A 20,511-nucleotide genomic window follows, 5' to 3' on the forward strand; every position below is an offset into this window, starting at 1 on the left:
TGAAAGATATGAGCATCAGTAACGACTTGATGTCTCATAATGTGCCACTACTGTGTGCACTTTGAAAACAAAAGGCAATGAGAAAAAGACAGGCTCAAGAGACGTATATGCATATTAAGTGAGGCCCTGGCCCATTACGATGTCACAGACAGTGTCTTAACTCATACGTGAACCCTGTCATCTATACTATGTATACATGATATCCCTCGTGGCCCTATATATGTCCACAGGGGGTACTATGCATGAAGAATCTCAGCAGCTGCTAATATGGTCCAAGTGTTACACCCCCTAACAAAGATTCTAAAAGAGGGCTTACCTCCCACTGCTAAGAAGGTAACTCCACTAGCGACGGCATGGGCGCCCGCACATTACCAGGCTGTAAAAAACAAGTACAAAAATAGACCGGCAAGTTCAGGTACAGATGCAGAACACAGATTATTCTGAGCAAGTGGCTCACAACGTCCAAATCTCTTTCCAAACTAACTACTTACAATGTCACTGGGGTTCAGCCTCTTCTACACCTACCCCCTCCATGCGTCTGCTGAAAGTAAGCGGATATTGGCAAGACGCAGTACTAACAAAGAGATGAAGTCAGGTGTCTGGGCGTTTAAAGGAAGCAGTAACTCAGTCTCCTCCCATACTTTATACAGCACGGGGATTTGTCCTGGAATTTTAATGTGTATACAATAACGTGGGACCTGCATTTGTACTATTGGTCCGCGTTTATGTAGTAACTTAGCGTTGAGTGTGAGCAAATTTAGCAATGTGTTGTTGGCATTTTTACTCTGGGGCATTTCTGGTGACACCGCATTCAGCCTGAGAATTGCCCAGATAAGTATTTTGCCACTCAACGAGCTAACGAGCAGATACTGGGAAGTAGTTATCTCCATGATTGCACATGCACATTTCATCTCTGCACCCGCACATGCACTCTATGCTTGATTCCGACAGGATTTGCCGGAAAGGGTAAACGCCCGGACACCTGACTTCATCGCTTTATTAGTACTGTGTCTTGCCAATATCCGCTTACTTTCAACAGACGCATGGAGGGGGTAGGTGTAGAAGAGGTTGCACCCCAGTGACATTGTAAGTAGTTAGTTTGGAAAGAGATTTGGACGTTGTGAGCCACTTGCTCAGAATAATCTGTGTTCTGCATCTGTGCCTACACTTGTCTGTCTATTTTTGTACTTGGTTTTTACAGCCCGGTAATGTGCGGGCGCCCATGCCGTCGCTAGTGGAGTTACCTTCTTAGCAGTGGGAGGTAAGCCTCACTGAATATGCATATATGTCTCTTGAACCTGTCTTTTTCTCATTGCCTTTTGTTTTTAAAGTGCACACAGTAGTGGCACATTATGAGACATCAAGTTGTTACTGATGCTCATATCTGTAGTTTGTTTTCTTTCCTAGGTATTGAATAGGAGCCTTTTTCATCATGCAGTTGTAGCCATACTATAGGTATACAGGTGACTGCCCCGCCCTGATTGATTTAGAGGGCATTTTAATTTATTTTTCACGTGCACTTAACATTTTATTGTTTTGGTCCTGAAGAAGTGCCAACGACCCTTCGGGCGACATAGGCATGAAACATGTCGACCTTTGACCCTTGACTCCCAGGCATAGTGTGCCTGTGGGCCCAGAATTTATTTTGCAGTATATCCGCAAGGGGTATACAAGGTAAACATTCGCTGCATGTTTACCTTTTATTAATCTCTTTCATCACATTGCACGCACTCTTATCACCCTCATTTGGATCCTTACCCCACACACCCGCATGCACCATCTGGCAGTCCTTTAAAAGATCTCCGACAAAGAGACCCTTCGGGGGACCCGTAGGGAATTGCAGCGCCAGCCCTACGAGGAGCAACTGCCCAATGATGAAGCATGACACCTCTTAGGGTGTGTGAGGGCATCAGAGGACAATAAGTGGCCTTCCATCTCACTAATGCGTCCTTTTTTCACCTAGGATGTCTTTTCTCTCTCTCTACTTTTTTCACCTTTTCTTCCCTTTTTTATGCACGGGTGACTTTTTGCACCCTTAAGCGTGGGTGACTTTTCTGCACCCTGCTGTAGGAACAGTGTCGCCTTTTTGGTTTGGATGTATGTATTAAGAGCAAGGACACTGGACCTTAAATAGCTCCTTGGTCCCCCTTTCTTCGTGTGATATAATTGAGTATGGCGGCACAGCCGAGGGCCATTACCACTGTTTTTCTTCCTTTTTTTTCCCTTTCCACAGGCACAAGAGGCATTATTACACTGATTTTTGGGGGTTTGTCTCTGGATTCCGCCTCGGCATCTTTACTACGGCGAGACTCCGGGTTAGTAACCTCCTTTCCCTGGTTTTAATAGTGAAATTGAGAAGGTATTTGCCTTGGGGGTATGCCACGGTTGCAACCGCTTTAGTCCCTCTTATGTTTGTCACCTGACAGGATTCAGTTAATTACATTTATCGCAAACAGGCAACAGTAACACAGGCAGCAGTAACTCAGACTCCTCTTATACTTTATACAACACAGTGATTTGTCCTGGAATTTTAATGTGTATACAATAACGTGGGACCTGCATTTGTACTATTGGTCCGCGTTTATGTAGTAACTTAGCGTTGAGCGCGAGCAAATTTAGCAATGTGTTGTTGGCATTTTTACTCTGGGGCATTTCTGGTGACACCGCATTCAGCCTGAGAATTGCCCAGATAAGAACATTGCCACTCAACGAGCTAACGAGCAGATACTGGGAAGTAGTTATTTCCATGATTGCACATGCGCATTTCATCTCTGCACCCGCACATGCACTCTATGCTTGATTCCGAGAGGATTTCCCGGAAAGGGTAAACGCCCCGACACCTGACTTCATCGCTTTATTAGTACTGCGTCTTGCCAATATCCACTTACTTTCGGCAGACGCATGGACGGGGTAGGTATAGAAGAGGCTGTACCCCAGTGACATTGTAAGTAGTTAGTTTGGAAAGAGATTTGGACATTGTGAGCCACTTGCTCAGAATAATCTGTGTTCTGCATCTGTGCCTACACTTGCCTGTCTATTTTTGTACTTGTTTTTTACAGCCCGGTAAAGTGCGGGCGCCCATGCCGTCGCTAGTGGAGTTACCTTCTTAGCAGTGGGAGGTAAGCCCTCTTTTAGAATCTTTGTTAGGGGGTGTAACACTCGGACCATATTAGCAGCTGCTGAGATTCTTCATGCATAGTACCCCCTGTGGACATATATAGGGCCACGAGGGATATCATGTATACGTAGTATAGATGACAGGGTTTACGTATGAGTTAAGACACTGTCTGTGACATCGTACTGGGCCAGGACCTCACTGAATATGCATATATGTCTCTTGAGCCTGTCTTTTTCTCATTGCCTTTTGTTTTCAAAGTGCACACAGTAGTGGCACATTATGAGACATCAAGTTGTTACTGATGCTCATATCTGTCATTTGTTTTCTTTCCTAGGTATTGATCAGGAGCCTTTTTCATCATGCTGCTGTAGCCACACTATAGGTATACAGGTGACTGCCCCGCCCTGATTCATTTAGAGGGCATTTTAATTTATTTTTCACGTGCACTTAACATTTTATTGTTTTGGTCCTGAAGAAGTGCCATCGACCCTTCGGGTGACATAGGCACGAAACATGTTAACCTTTGACCCTTGACTCCCAGGCATAGTGTGCCTGTGGGACCAGAATTTATTTAGCAGTATATCCGCAAGGGGTATACAAGCTAAACATTCGCTGCATGTTTACCTTTTATTATTCTCTTTCATCACATTGCACGCACTCTTACCACCCTCATTTGGACCCTTACCTCACACACCCGCATGCACCATCTGGCAGTCCTTTAAAAGATCTCCGACAAAGAGACCCTTCGGGGGACCCGTAGGGAATTGCAGCGCCGGCCCTACGAGGACCAAATGCCCAATGATGAAGCATGACACCTCTTGGGGTGCGCGAGGGCATCAGAGGACAATAAGTCGCCTTCCATCTCACTAATGGGTCCTTTTTTCACCTAGGATGTCTTTTCTCTCTCTCTACTTTTTTCACCTTTTCTTTCCTTTTTTATGCACTTGTGACTTTTTGCACCCTTAAGCGTGAGTGACTTTTCTGCACCCTGCTGTAGGAACAGTGTCCCCTTTATGGTTTGGACGTAAACAAACTACGGCATTTAGCTTTTTCCATGTGTCCTGCAAGTCAGCACACATAGGAAAAGCAAAAACGAGGAGAAATGATGCATTTCTCCTCGTTTTGCCAACTGAAGACCAGGATTTTCCTGGTCTTAATTTTGGTGCTGCCTCCTATGTGTGCCACCCTTGTACATAGGGGGCAGTGTCAAATACAATGGGTGTTGCGGTGGAGAGCCCACAGCAACACCCACTGCACGCCCCTTTCAGGCTAAACATAGCGTGATAGGGTGCCTTATGTCAAGGCAGCCTTAAGCCACGGTAAGTGGCTTAAGCTGCCTTGTACATAAGGCAAGGCTCCTGTCACCATAGGAACATCACAAAAAGTGACGTTCCCCTGGCGATAGGGGCTTGTACATATGCCCCTAAATCTTCCATGTATAAAAATAAGACACATATGTTCTTGTCACTGCAAGCAAAATACACAATTATCTGAATATGTTAACACCATGAGATATGCATCATAACTTTTCCCAGTAATCAAGAAGCTTATAGGACTTAGTCCAGTGCTTTAAATGGAAATACAGAAATGCAGGTACCATGTTTTAGAATATTTGTTTTCTCCTGAGAAGTGCTGGTACTCTCCCATTAAATGTATAGCACCGAGCTGAGAAGTGCAGACACTCTCCCTTTTATATGAAAAAAATGTAGGTACTCAATACAAGACAGTACCTGCCCACTTAATAAACTGAACTTCTCTATTTCCGATGATGTACATCAATTTCTAGCCGTAGACTGCGGAATTATGAACGAAACAGCTCTAAACGAAGCATGTTTTTTCTCATGTTCAGTCCACTATTCCATCTAATCGACAAATGTCTGATGATCTTGTTTGTAACTTGTATTTCTCTATATGTATTCATCATGCAAATAAACATGCATGTTCAACCAAGGGTATCTTGGTGCTGAATAAAATATGTTTATTGTTACCCACTCAATGGTATGCATTTTATCGACCGTAGAAGGATGAAAGGCTGAGTGGACCTTCTGGGGTTTGAACCTGTGACCATGAGGTCAAAAACAGTACAGACAAAAAAAACCATTAAGTTAGATTGTGTTATCGTTAATGTCAAACATCCCAGGTCTGCAGGAGAGATCTTGTCTAGGTCTCCAATATTTAAAACAAATCCCGTCAATATAACACTCCTTCCCTGGGTTATTTTAACTATTATCTGCACCCATCCCGCAGGGTGCCAGAGGCTCCACTTTTTTACCGGCCCTCATTGGCCAATTATGCATTCCTTATCCCTACATCAAACTTGTTTGAGGCATTAAGAGACGTGCAGGAGATTGAGTGACATGACATCCTCGGGATCTTCTGCGTCAAGAGGATACGGGTGATCAGATTATACATCCCTTAGGTCCCAACTTTGGGCCCCCAGTTGGGTCTGATGCCCCTGCTTTCAATTATTCTCTAGTGCTTAGTAGGCCAGCTGTATCAAGAGCCCCTAGTCCCCATGCATCATTTTCTACCCTAACAGCAGTGGGATACAAAGGAACTAGTTTGTTTACCTTAGGGAATATTTTTGGTCTTTAAAGTATCGGAGAAGCCTGGTATACACACAATCTAGGGACAAGAAAAAAACATCTTAACAAACAGCTAAGATCAATGCGAACCCAGGGCTCACAACCTACTCAACATTCTCATACAGTAACAGCAAAAATGAAAAAAGACTCAAAAAAGAAATGATGGCAGCAAAGTGAACATGCAATGAACACTTCTGGATGAAAATGGTCTGCGCCAGCAAGCACAGAAACTCCAAACTGTTTTGGGCACACAACAATATTTTATTAAATGGTAAAAACCAACATTTTCATTTGGATAAAATGGAACATACATAGAGAGGTCATATAGAAGCCACATACAATAAGACGTTACACTCAAGCGCACCAAACATCACCAAACCTTTAAAAGCGATCCAGATGGTCGGCATTCAGACAACAAGTCCCCACACCCAGAAACATCCAGAAAATAGAGCCTCAAACCCCAGATTCATCCAGAAAATAGATACTAAAATCCGCTCACCAACATCGAAAATCCCCCTTAACCCCAAGAAAATCAATCAGATGACAACTTTCGGCCGGCAGTACGGGAAACAACAAGGACTGGTCCAACGGAATACCACCTAGAGATCACACAAAAGCAGGTACTAAACATCGTAAACAGCTAAGACCTGATGGGGCCCAGGGGCCTAACAGCCTGCCCAAGGCTTTATTTAGAAAAGATCCAACCTTTTGGTCTAGCCACCTAACTTCTGTTCATAAACTCTTTAGAGACTCGCATCATCCCAGATTCTTGATGAGGAAGCATCTTATAACCCATCTACAAATCAGGGGCGAGTTCTGATCCATCCAATTACAGACTGATAGCGCTCATTGATATTGAGGCAAAAATCTATGCATCAAACTTGTTGGCATACCTGGTGGACTGGGTCAGTTGTACAAACCTTATCCCGAAAATGCAAACAGGGGACGCGCCAAATTCAATCCTGATTTCACCTACGCCGTGTGGGGAACGGCTGGAGGGCTTTTAACTTCTTAAACCTCCCAACAGTGTTGCTGACTGTTTTCCTCATCTCGCCGTGAGGGAAACGGCCTGTGCTTCGCCTACATCACCCAGGGGGCTGTGCGAACTGATGCCGAGCGTCACTAGAGGGCGCAGAGGACGATAAATACCGGGAGCGCCTCCCGCAGCGCGGGACGCACGCGGGCTCGCCCGGGCCAAGCCCGGGCCAAGGGCGGGCCCGTCCTTGCCTGTCAGTGGCAGGAAGAGGCTGGGCTGGGCCAGCTCTCTAAGCTGATGGTTTCGGCCTAGGATTGACATTCGTGACAAGTCTCGGGTACAGTGGCATATGTACCCTTGTTGGGCCCATTTAATCGTTGTTTTTTGGAGATCATTCTGGGATTTGTTCTATCTACCGTCTTTCTGTTCTCCGTCTGTAGGTTGTTAAGTTAGTATCTAAGGAAAGTGGGTTGTTTTTGTTTATGGTGGGTCTTGGTACGCATCTCAACATGACCAAGAGGAAGGTTGGTGACAGGGTGGGGGGACTTTAGATGATTATTTAATGAGGGCAGAGTCGGCACTGAATCAAGAGATCCAAGCTGTTGAACGTAGACTCTCTTTAGAACCTGCTTTCTCATTGCCCTGTGCCCAGCCCCCGGTAGCTCCATCTACCACCAGCAATCCCTGTATTGACGACAGCACCCCCCCTCTTCCTCTGCTTATCTCACCTACAACGGGGTCTCTTGATTAGTCCCAATGTAGTGTTAGTACACAGAGTTCACCTAGGGTTACTACGAGAGGGAGGATGGCTCTTAAAGGGAAAACGAAAGAACCGCCTAGTAAAAAAAGAAAAGGGCAAGGTGCTAGCAAGCAAACTGTTTTGTTGGCCCAACCAGAGCTTAGAGGGTGACTAGTAAAGGGGAAGGGTTTAGATTCTAAGGGTAGACCACTGACGCAGGCTACGATTCAGCCTCTCTCGGATTCCCTAAGTGCTAGCTTTAAGGATCAGCTAGTTGCCCTTATTGAAGCCATTTTACATAGATTGGATCTAGTGGTAGAGAGGTTAGACCTGATTGAAGCTAAATTTAATAGTAGTAAGACTTCTGATGTAGGGCTACCATCACAGTCGAATGGGGAAATGACCGATGGCGTTACCATAGAGGACAGTAATTTTAGACCCATTATGACAACTAGGGCCCCGGTAGCTAATTTTCCCAAACGGGAAGTGAAGGATCAAATCTTAGCTACGAAAGTGGTCTCTAACAGGGGTACCAATCTCCATGTTGAGCATAGTCGGCCTCTATTAGTTAATAGGGTAAGAAATGAGGAGGAAGGAGCTGGGGTTTTTAACACTCTTCCCAATTTGCACCTCCCCCCTGAAGCCACCCGTTACACAATAATTTTAGCAAATGTTCCTCCCCTCACTGATGGGACCTATGAACATTGGTCTAACCTTAAGAATAAATCCTTGTGCTATCTTGGGAATAGATTAGGGAATTGTAAGGCCTTGTTTGATGAATTTAAAATGGTGAGGCGTATCAATTGGATTGGCCAGTCTCATAAGTCCCTACCAGGTGATTGTGTGGTGCTGAGTTTCAGGTCTCAGACACTGGTTGAATATATATTAGATGTTGCCTCTCAACAGCCAACTGTGCCCAATGTGATCAAAATTCTCCCACTGTTTTTTTTTTATAAGCCAGGAAGTACCCAGTTCAAGAGGGATTGCCGGGTTTTGCCGTGTTTCCCCACAAGGCCTAACCAGCCCATTCCGACATTTAATCGCTTTGATATCTTATCCACTCTGGAGGAACACGATTGACGCAGGGTTAGTTCCGATCATTCCCTGCCGAAAGCACCTGGGGTTTCGGTTCCCTTACGTCAAGTGGGTTTGGATAGTGCCATGTTATCACCCCCTAGAGAAATTCATTGTCTGCCTAACTCCCCCATTACTTTACAGCCTCCTAGGGTCTGTTTAGCTTACCCCTTGAAAGAGCCTTGTCAGGTGGTGGTAACTGGTCCTGTTAGCTCGTTTTTGAAAATCGGTTCATGGAATATTGCAGGCTTGGTATCTAGGTTAGACATTCCAGATTGGGCAAGTTTTATTGCCGACATAGATATTTGGTCGTTTCAAGAGACTTGGGCAACGGTCCCCCTATTCCGTACATGTTTTTTGAATTTTTTTAAGCCAGCGGTCAAGGGTCTTAGGGGTAGACCGATGGGTGGTTTAACCACGTGGGTTCGCCAATGTAAGGGTGTTTCAGTAGTAGAGGTCCTGATTGATAGCCAAGACATATTGGTAGTTAGGGTTCAATCAACAAAAGGCCTTAATCTCCTCATTATTAACATCTATGTGAGGGGTCTCCCGGGTGGGAGATGTTCTCCAACTTGTTTACTTCTGGAGAGCCTCCTGGGGTCAGAATTGAAGTCCATCAATAAGTTAGTGGCTGGAGACTTTAACACTTGTTTTGAGCCTCTGGGTGTGGACAGTGGGGATTTAACTGAGGTTGAAGACTCTCTTTGGGGTATCCCCCAGTTGGAGTTGACTCCCATAAGGAAATGGACACAAGCTGCCCTGTATATGAAGGGTTTATGTGTAAACTTGGGCTTGAGGGCCGTTAATGGGAGAACTAAATCAGATAGGTTAGGGAGGATGACCTTTGATAATGGCAGAACTGGGAGTCGTATTGACTATATTTTAGTTAACCTGGAGATGTGGCCCCTTATTGTTGATATGGTGGTAACAAGTAGAGAGTGACCATAATCCCCTCGTCGTATCCATTAATGATAACAGTTTCACTAGCTCCCTCATGATCGATGATGCTTTTGCATCCGTAGATGTATTTCTTACTAATGATCAAAGAAGGGTGCGATGGCCTAAGATCGCCACAAGTGAGGATACTCGGGTTTCAATTAGGAATCTGGTTAGTAACACCATGGTAACACTCAACTGCATGAAGTCCCAGGATATGATTAAGGGTAAAATTCGGGACATCCATAGTGCACTATTTACTGAACTCAAATCTTTTTTGTTAGAGCTTTACCGCCTACTAGCAAAGGCAAAGAGTTGAGATCTTGTACCTGGTTCGACAAAGATTGTAGAAAGGCCCAAAGTGCTTTGATTCAGACCATTAAATCCAGGTTACCTGTAACCATCCAAAAATGCAGGGCTGATTATAAACTCGCCCAACTAAAGGCAAAGCAAAATTGGGAAGAGGACCGTTGGAGGGATTTATACCAGGCTTGCGACGGTCGTAATATGGTTCAATTTTGGCACCTTCTTAAATGGGGCAATCGCCCCCTTTATATTCGGCCTACTACTCATGTCGAGCCCCAGCAGTGGGTTGCGTATTTTGAGGAGCAGTTTAAGGTCAGCGATAAGCCCGTTTTTAACACATTTTCCCCTGTATTTGAAATCCCCTTGGAATTTACCCCATGCGAGGTGAAGTCCGTATTAAAAAGTATACGGAGTGGCAAAGCCCCGGGACCCGATTGTATCCCCGCCGATTTATTCATCCAAGAGCAAGATGTATGGGTCCCGTACTTGACGATGCTGGCTAATGGCCTTGCGGGTGGAGCTTCGGTCCCTGACTCGTGGCTTGGGGCAGAGATATTGCCGATCTACAAGAAAGGCGATCGCTCTGCCCCGGCCAACTATCGGCCGATTAGCCTCATAGACGCAGTACAAAAAATCATAGCTCGCCTAGTATTGGGTCGCATACAGAATTGGATGATCGAAACTAATGTGTTGACCCCCCTTCAGGCGGGGTTTTGATCCTATATAGGGACACTGGATCAAGCATTTAGGGTTGTCCTTTTATATTGGAAGGAGGTTTTTCTGGGGGGTGGCAAGCTCTTTGCGGCCTTTGTGGACCTACGGTCCGCGTTTGACCTTGTGCAAAGGGCTAAGTTATGGGAAGTTCTTTTGCAGATGGGTATGCCTAAAGAGTTGATGTCGTTTTTGGTAAACATTCACGACAATACGTATGCCCGTGTCAGAAGGGGTAAACCAGGGGAGGTGACAGAAAGATTTAAGGTATCGAAAGGAGTTTGTCAAGGGTGTGTGCTTGCCCCCACCCTGTTTTCACTATTTATTAACAGGGTTTAAGTTATTTTTCCAATCATCCGACTGATGCCCCCACTCTGGCTGGTATGAAGATCCCCCTCCTCATGTTCGCAGATGATACTCTCTTGATTTCCAAGACAAGACAGGGCTTGCAGTTAGCCCTGTCTCGTTTTGAGTTTTTTTTCCGTGAACATGAGTTGGAAATAAATGTAGACAAGACTAAGTTTATGGTTTTCCGTGGCCCTAGGCGTGTTAGTGCGCAGGTTCGTATGGGAGGTGTTACTTTGGAACAAACGGCTGTGTTTACCTACTTGGGGGTTACCTTCAGCGAGAATTGTAGCTGGATCTCCTTGTTCTCAAACATGCCCAACTAGGTGGAGCCTTGTTGAAAGAGCATAGCCCTTCTTTTACCAAACCTATTGCTCCCCTGATGAAGATTTATGGTTCCAAGATTCTCCCTGCCATTATATATGGTGCTGAATTGTGGGGTTTTAGCAATTTGTCTAAATTAATAACTGCACAGAATAAATTTCTTAGCTCCGCAATTGGGCTTCCCCAATCAACACCTTGTCTCCCATTACTATATGATTTAGGCTTCCAGCCCCTTGAGGATATGGTATGGTACAGACCCCTCGCGTTTTGGCGGCGTCTGTGGACCACACCAGAACTGTCTATTTATGCCAAAGCTCTACTGGAAGTTAAAGGGCTTCACATAGGATTACCTGGTTGCCCGGAATTAAAACTTTGTTAACTGATTTAGGGATGGGAAATCTTTGGGCCAATCCAGACACAGCTGTTCTCCCTTCGAAAATTGTTCTTAGGGATGCCTACTGGTGTAGGATTAAGGCCAGGAGATTTGCTTCCCTTACGGGTAGCTCTATGACAGTTACGTTTCTTGCTCTTAAGGACGAGTCCGCTTATGAAGGATATTGGGACACTATTACGAAGCATTTTGATCGTAAACTGTATCACCAGTTTAGAGTGGGCTCCCTACCACTGCGAGGGCTAACAAAAAGCTAGGACCCTCTTGGTAGTGATAAGTGCCCCCTTTGTGTGGACCAGATAGAAACCATGGATCATTTTCTCTTTTGTTGTCCGGCATATCTTTTTCCACGGCGGGTGTGGCTCCGTCCTGTATGCCGATTAATGAGAACTCGTTCTGCACAGGTTGCCAGTAGAATCTTGAAATGTGACACTTCTAAACCTGTGGTTATAGGTGTTGCTAAATTCGTCAGCTGGGCTTGGATTCTTAGGACTCGGAAGGTTAAATCCTAATTTGTGTTATATATGTCACTTCGTGGATTTTAACTATTGTTATTTTTATGGCCACAGGGTTAGGTATCGTGTCTACCATATCTACCTACTATGCATAGTCATCGTGTTTTAATAATATGCATATCTATTAATTTTTATTGGTCTTATATTCTATACATGTATTGTTATGTTGACACAACTATTTTATATGAATTTTGTATTATGTATAGTATGTCTTTTATTATGGAAATCGAATAAAGGCTTTTTTGACTGACTGGCAAACAGGATTCTGGGCAGGGATGGGCACTTTAAGGAACATATCCGCAGTTACCCTCTTGGCCAATCAAGCTGTTGCCAAATCAAACATGCTTTATGCGTGCTTTGTAGGTCTCAAAGCAGCCTTCGATAAAATGCCCAAATCCAAGCTGTGGGCAAAAATGAAATCTTGGGGATGTCCCACAAATTTGTTAGAGGCAATCACCATTCTTTAGACAAAAACATGGGTCCAAATAAAAAAGGGGGACGGGCGAAGTCTAACCAATAAAATTACAACCATCAACGGCTTAAAACAGGGGTGCGTCCTGGTTCCTTCTCTATCTAACATCTACACAGCTGATTTAGAGAACAACATTCACTCAATACAAGGAGCCCCCACAAAATTGGGTAATATCCCAATAGCAAGCCTCCAATATGCTGATGATATCGTCCTACTCTCCCAAACGCCTCGAGGCTTACATCGGCTGATCAACCAAGGTACCAGAATACACTTCGTCAGCTCAACTGCTATTTGCATTTAAAAAATGCAAAAAAAACTTAGCAATTGTTCAACAAACCACCTATTAAAGGTCCTAGCATCAAAATTCCTGCCATCCATTTCATACGGATCAGAACTGTTAAATACTAAGGACTCAACAGTTTGAAACACTGCACAAAACAGCCTTTTAAAGAAACTATTCAAAATTTCACGTCACATCACTCAAGCCCAAATAAGATTGGAATTGGGACTAAAAAAACAAATACCAACAAGACAAGGAGTCTTGGTCAAATATTACTGGAGAATGAGGGCAGCAGACGATAACTCTTCAGCCCACCACTGTTGGCAAGAGGTCCAAAAGCAATCCAGTTTTAAAACAATCCCTTTCAGCATTAAAGCAGGAGGATGCTTGGCTCACAATATCGGCCTATTCTGAGTTCAAACAAACAGCCAATAAGCCCATCAATCGACAATCCCTGTTAATAGATATTGGCCCTCAAAACACACGCGAGGACGGTGATGCCATCCTACAAATTTCTGAAACCTCAATCCTACCTGTTTGAACATTTCTCAAAACAGAACAATTGGAAGCTGATTGTATTGAGATTGGGATCCTACCCATCCAAAGACCTTACTCCAAAATGGAAATGGACCTGGCCGACAAAGGAATGGCGACTTTGCGGTTATGGAGATGAGTCATTACTCCACCTGTTATGCGACTGTCCGGCCCTACTAAACATTCAGAAAACCCTCTTATGGCCAACACTGAGGAGAGAACAAATAAAGACTTGTAGAGCGGCCGTTATAAAATGCCTAGGAGACTTGACTGTCCAATTGGAATGCAAGGCAATAACATTTATTAACCTAGCGACAAATGAACTAGAAAAGAGCGATAGATGAAATGTACCCGACTTTGCAGAATCGCCTCATTCACTTAATTTAAATTCTGCAGTTCATACGCCCATAAGCACTAGCACTTTATAATACCCCAGGAAACTATGCATGCTAGCAGACAGCTTAAATCAACTCTGTTAGAAGTCTGCGTTCCTTGCAGGGCTGGACATGACATGCTGGAATAGAAACAGTCCCAATCTTATTTTATTATTTATACAAAAGAGTTTATTTTATTTTTAAATTAGCACAATTGTTTGATATTCATGTATTTAGGTGGTTCGTCCCACCCTTTTATGATTTTAAAGAAATCTAATAAAAGTACTCCAGTCTAGTCTGGTCTTAAAAGCAACTTAAATGCTCCAGATGGGGTTTATATCACTTCCATTTATCATATGATCTGCCTCCAGCAAACCTGGAATGTAGAACCCTCTCATGTGGAGGGGTTCTCCTCTATTTTTACACCCGCTATCTCATCATTGTCAGGTCGTCCTAAAGGCAGCTTCCACATTTCAATTTCTAACTGTTGTCTGTTTTTATTAGGAAGTCTTTTACATCCTCGCCCTACTATCAGCTTGTGCAGTTGTCTTTTACGGGTGGGTCAGATTTGATTTTAATTAATTTTTATAATAATGTGTTTGACTCTTCCTGCAATGAGGTCATTTTGGATTTAGAGGCAGACCTAGGCATGTTCTTGCAAGCCAGACTACCAAATTGTTTTTTTTTTGGGACTGGACATTTTAATATACAGAAATGTTTATTCTTGGCAAAGTTTGTGTACGGCATTACCGATTTAGCAGGGGAGGGAGTCTTACACTTTCTACACAACACCTATGGGCATTCCCTTAATTCTTTAATTTCCAATTATGACCTCTTACTTCTTGTGACCAGTAATGAATGTGAATATGCACTGGTCTCCTCTTTTATTGGTAGAGGAGCTAGTATGACCATTGATTATATTCTAGTTTCTTTCCCAGCTGGAAATGTTGTTCTTGATAGCAGAATAATACCAACTGCAGTGAGTGATCATGACTCATGGATGTGGGTTGATGCTTTAGTTGTGTTGCAAAAGCAGCTAATTAAGAATGCATCAGAATTTAAGTATTGCCTAGACGATAAGGTGGATAACAATGGGGTGGTCCATGCATTCGAAACAATTGCTAGGTCACTTAACGTTCTTTGGACCCGATGCTCTAAACCCGAGTCCTCAATGAAACACCATTGATTTGACCACTCGTGCACTCAGGCAACTAAGCAGCTGTGGAGTGCCCTGCATAGCTCACCCAGTGATCACATTGCTATAAACAACTTAGAAAGGATTATAATTTGGTATTAGAAAATAGGAAAAAGGAGCTCATGGAAGAGGCCTGGAATAATTTGTCCCAAGCAGCTGAGACCAACGTGTCACTCTGATCTGGAACACAGTTAATACCCCTGTTCCTGATTTCACTCCACACTTAGGTTGATAATTTTCAGACATTTTTGCCTCCCTGGTGGGGGATACATTTACGACAATCAACCAAACTGGTAGCAAGCCTTTGAAGTGACTTTGGAGGAGGTCCTTCTTGCCCAAGACCGCAGTGCAGGGAGTAAAGCATTCTGCCCAATTGTGTCCCAGTCCATGCATTCATGGCTGTGGATGAACTTTGGGCTCCTATATAGGCCCGCGTGCTTAATGCAGCTGCCGAGGTCATGATGCCCCGAGTAGGGCTAATTCTATCACAATACCTATTTTCCAGAAAGAGATAGATCTGAACTGAAGTGCCATTACCCCATTTCCCTCTTGGACTTGTCTGCAAAACTGATGGGCAGGGTCCTCCTATATAGACTGCAAGAGTGGACCACCGACAATTCCATTTTTTCGCAAGCCCAAAATGGTTTTAGGAAGGGGCTGGGGACAGTAGAACAGTGTGTCAATCTGGCCTTGCTCATTGGGAAATACACAGAGGCTAAGCCAGGATCTTTATATTTGCGTTTTGCTGACCTTAGCAATGCTTTTGATTTTCTGAATCACTCAATCCTGTGGCATATCATACAATCACTTGGGGCACATGAGAATTTTGCTATCTTTCTTTCCAAATTGCACAGAAGTCTGTCTGTTAGGGTACATTTTGGCCCCAAGCGGGAATGTACTCAACCATTCAAAATCAGGACAGGAATCAGACAGGGGTGTGCTTTGGCCCCATTTTTATTTTGTTTATACATCAATTGGGGCGATGATGCCCATAGGATTCTGCAGGGTAGGGCGCCTATTGCTGCTGGCCATTTGGTTCCTGTGTTACTTTATGCTGAGAACGAGGTGCTGATATCAAGAACTGCCTTCAGCCTGCAGAGACTGATGGATGCCATTGTTGGTTTCATAGATGGGATGAAACTGAAGATTAAATATGCTAAGACATTTACGATGATATGTGGTAAAAAGCCCCAGAAGAATAGGACCTTTTTTTTATATCAAGGGTTCCCCGATTGAGAGAGTTGACTCGTTTAACCATTTGGGTATTTTATGTGCCAGTAATGACTTATGGGTCAATCATATACAAAATGCTAGATTAAAAACTAGTAGAGTCTGTGAGGGTATTTTCAGATTTTCTAGCAAACTTAGTAGCCGTTTCATTAAAGAAATGTTTAACATAGGAAAAGCTAAAGCATTGTAAGCTGCTATGTGTTTAGGGGGCATTTAGGGCTACACACCTTGCGATCCTCTTCAGGCTGAGGAGGATGCCTTCCTTAAGTGGCTACTGAGTATTCCCTCCTCCATCTCAACCTACATTATCCACAAAGAGATGAGGTTAACCTATCTGGAGGATTTACTCTCACATAAGCTGGTCTTGCTTTGGTGCTCAATTTGGCCCAAGCCTGACACAGCCTTTACAAAATCTATTATCATGGATTGTCTAGCAGTTGATCATGTCTTTAACATCCCCTGGCTTTCCTATATTAAAATGTTGCATGATACCCCTGTGAGTAGAACCGTATGCAGCGTGTTGGCACTGCATAAGCGCAAGGTCAAAGCCCCTTACTTGGGTGCTACATCTGGAAACAAGGCCCTCACCGAGTCATGGAAACCCATGATAGTTTCAAATATGTCAATCACTTCTGGGGACGGTTTCCAATCGTCTCTGACTATGACTTCAATTCCCCAGCATCAATTTGTTTTGACTAGGCTACAGGTGGGTATAATGCATTTCTTAGTTGCCTTCCTTCTTATGAAGCAACAGCCCAGATGTATGAGTCTGTGCCCCTGTGATGGTACTTCCAAGCAGCACACACAGTACTTTATTCTATTTTGTAGTTTTTATGATGGACTATGGAGGTACTACTTGAAACCTCTTTTTATAGCAAATAATGTTAGGGAATATATGGCTGCTTTAAGATTTGTGCATGCTCTGACATACCCGTTTTTATGTTTTTGTATTGTTTCATGTATAATATATGGGAAGCAGTCTGTATTAGGAGGATGTATCGCCGTCTGGTTCCTCAATATGGATTATTTGCACTTTATTTTACTTTGATGTTTTTATAGTGAGACAAAGGAATATCCTTTGAAACTGCCCTCTTTAGTAAACATGAGGCTGGGTTCACATTTCCTTTAAGATCCTTATGTGCGACATTGAGTATCTTGAAGTAAATGCATTGCTCCCTATAAATGGGGTGTGGTGGATTTGGAAAAGCATTTTATTCTAGCTTACAACATGGCGAGACAGGGATCCCTTTTAGACAGTGTCTTTAAAGAATGTTTATCTTCTTTTTAATTTAATCTGATTTTTTTCTCTTTTGAAGGCTGTTTTAATGTATTCATGTTGCATTTTGTGTGCTCTTTTATCGTCAACCTGTTAGAACCAAATAAAGAATTTGAATTCATTTGAATAAAAAAATTGGCCACAGTTCAGATTTTCTGAACCTGGGTATCATCCGAAAATCCTGTGAGGACCAATTTGGTGTGAGGGATCCAAACTGGTGCATTGCCTTGTGCTTCGTGCACAGGTATTTAAAAGAGGGCTTGTTTGGCTACTTGTTACCGATCCAGTGTACCTACAGGATGAGCAAAATAATCCTTCTAGCACATCCCCAGAAGCTGGGGACCAGCCACGTTCAGGATAATATGCTGTATGTTCAGAAGATATTTTGGAAGGTCTTAATAAACGTTAATGCCGTAAGACAGGCACAAGGTGATATCAGCGTGTACGACAAGTGTGGCCATTAGATCCAGAAATGTTGAGGTTTTCAAATCCAGTTGGTTGCTGACAGTAGAAGGATCACCAATCTCTGGCTGTATGCATGTAACACTGTGTTTCATGATGGAAAGGCCACAATATGGGGTGATTATCTTTCGTTTTTTGTGCTTTAAATAGAACGCATACCGCTCATTCTGTGGTGGTATGCGAGAAAAGTTCCAATACATAAGGTTTTACGGCTCATAAGTGGATGTCCAGACTGGACCAAGGTTGGTCTCACATTGCCTCGCTCAGTCTGTTGTGCTTTAGTGAACTGTCGGTTTCTGAACTGCTGCATCGACTCTAGTCCCTTTAATAATTTTTAAAATGAACAGTTACATGATTAGAAACAGCAGAGTGTCAGTGGAGAAAATGAAAATGATTTAAAAAAAAAAGCCAAATCCCTAAAAAGAGAGTCTCCTGGCAAGCGCCCATGACTTGACAAGCTCCCCAAAATTACCACTGGTTAGGCCTTTTGAGATGTCTTGCCTTACAGAGGTCTTAACAGGATGTTCCATGTGCCACTTTAGCTGTAATGAGGTGCTTGAGAATAAAGACATTAGCTCAGTTAATAAAGGGTGCGATGATTTAATGGAGTTCAACACACGCATGACATTAGGGGACATAATTACAAGCTCCTAACGCCACCACAATGTCACTTGTAAATAGGGGGCAGCATCAAAATCAATGGGTGTTGTGGTGGAACGCCCACCACAACACACATTACACTCCTCTTTTGCGCTAAATAAGGCGAGGCCCCTATTGCCATCACAACGTCACAAAATTTGTGGCAATATGAATTTATAAATATGCCCCCTAGTTTACAAATTGAAAATCCCAGCTCTGGATGTATGAGGTGATAATTCTAGGACTGTAATAAAGGGAGGAAGTTGCATTATTTCAGATTAGCAAGTTGAATATGACCATGTAGGAAGAAAAGGAATGTAGGGATATAGAAAGAAATGGTTAAAGGTGTTGCAAAACAATATCTGGGAATGGAAGCAAATGAAGAAAAACTAGAGGTATTATTGACTGTTGCAACAATTTCAAAGCATTGCAAATAGTACAGTCTCATTTTTCTTAAGACAATGGTATTCCGTTTTCTGGCCTGGGGTGGTTAAATCAGTCTATGTGGGAATCAAGCTTGGGGTCAATGGATCATAGTACATGGGAGTTATGAGCGTTAATTTACTGAGCCATTGATCTGCTCTGTCAAAAGAATGCTTGGAGGAAACACAATTGGACACCGTTGTACCAGGAAGCAACATGTTGCAACTTGAAACACTTGCATAAATATTATACAAACATGTAAGCCTATCGGCTGATTTTAGAAGAAGGTTCCCAAGAAATGGAAGTTACAGGTTTTTCTGATGAAGTTCCTTATTTGATGGTAATAATTACAAGGAGAAGGTTTTAAAATAAAAAGCGGCATTCTAAAAACCTCTCTTTTGAGATTCAAGTCCAACACCATGTCAAACATAATAATATGATCTAGTCTATAAATTATGACTAAATACAAGTTGCTGAAAAATAAACTCATGTAGTAGGGTCCAGCTGCAACTTTAATCACTGGAATAGGTCAAACACACAGGCAACTATAGTCACGCAATAATTAATCTAAGGTGTATTTAGTGAGTTTTGAGGTTTACCCTGACACGGATTGTTATTATTATTTGAGGTGGGTTCACACCCCCACCTACTCAACTAATACTTCAATTTCTTAAAGAAATGTGTTAAGCACAGGTTTATCTAGTGACTTTTGTGGTTCACCCTGACAAGGATTGTTATTATTTGTGATAGGTTCTCACTCCCCTAAACGAATACTCCAAATTCTTAGAGGAAACTGGTGCAAGACAGTGCTGGAATATGGGTTACACCAATTTTGTGACACTTTATAAAGTAGTAACTTTAGAAGTATAGTTTGTAAACAGAAATTGTCTTACTTTTTGGGGATTTTTGATTATACTAGTACGTCCCCGTAAACCCCTTCATAAGGTTGCCTTAAACCCAGTGGCGGCTCGCCCAGGTAACGCTGTGAGATGGTAGGGCAGGGCGGGGGCGGGGCTGGGTGGGAGGGTAGTGGAGTGTGACGTTGGCGATGCTGTAAGCGCAAAGTAAGTGCTTTTATTTATTTATTTCCTTACTCTTCACTTTCCCATTGTATGTCACACTGCACTACCCCCCACCCAGCCCCGCCCCAGCCCTACCCCCCTCACCGCCCCACAGCGTTACCTGTGCGAGCCGCCACTACCTAAACCCTCGCATTTGGGAAAAGTTCTCCAGCCATAGGTTTGTGAATCTGGCCCACATGCCTTAGACACACTCTTTCGAGATATTCACACTGTATCTTAGAGATACTGCTTATCCAAAGGTTGCAAAACACAATTGGATAATGTGTGCACTGGGTAACCTTCAGTTTAAGTTAAATAGAATACAGTGATGGGAAAGAATGCTGTATTTAGATGTTATGTGCTGTTTGCTATTAAATGCGTAGAGGTTCATCCAGAAAGGCATTTTTGTGTACTTTATGTAGTATTACAGGAGTTTTCTTTTCCATACTTTTTTATTGACCCTGAAACGTCCAACTCCCTATCAATAAAAGTGTAAAGAGGGCGCTGTTCTTTCAATTTGTACTGATCATATACATAGTCTGTGA

Source organism: Triturus cristatus, chromosome 5_1 (genome assembly GCF_964204655.1).
Source record: "Triturus cristatus chromosome 5_1, aTriCri1.1, whole genome shotgun sequence".
Taxonomy (NCBI): Eukaryota; Metazoa; Chordata; class Amphibia; order Caudata; family Salamandridae; genus Triturus; species Triturus cristatus.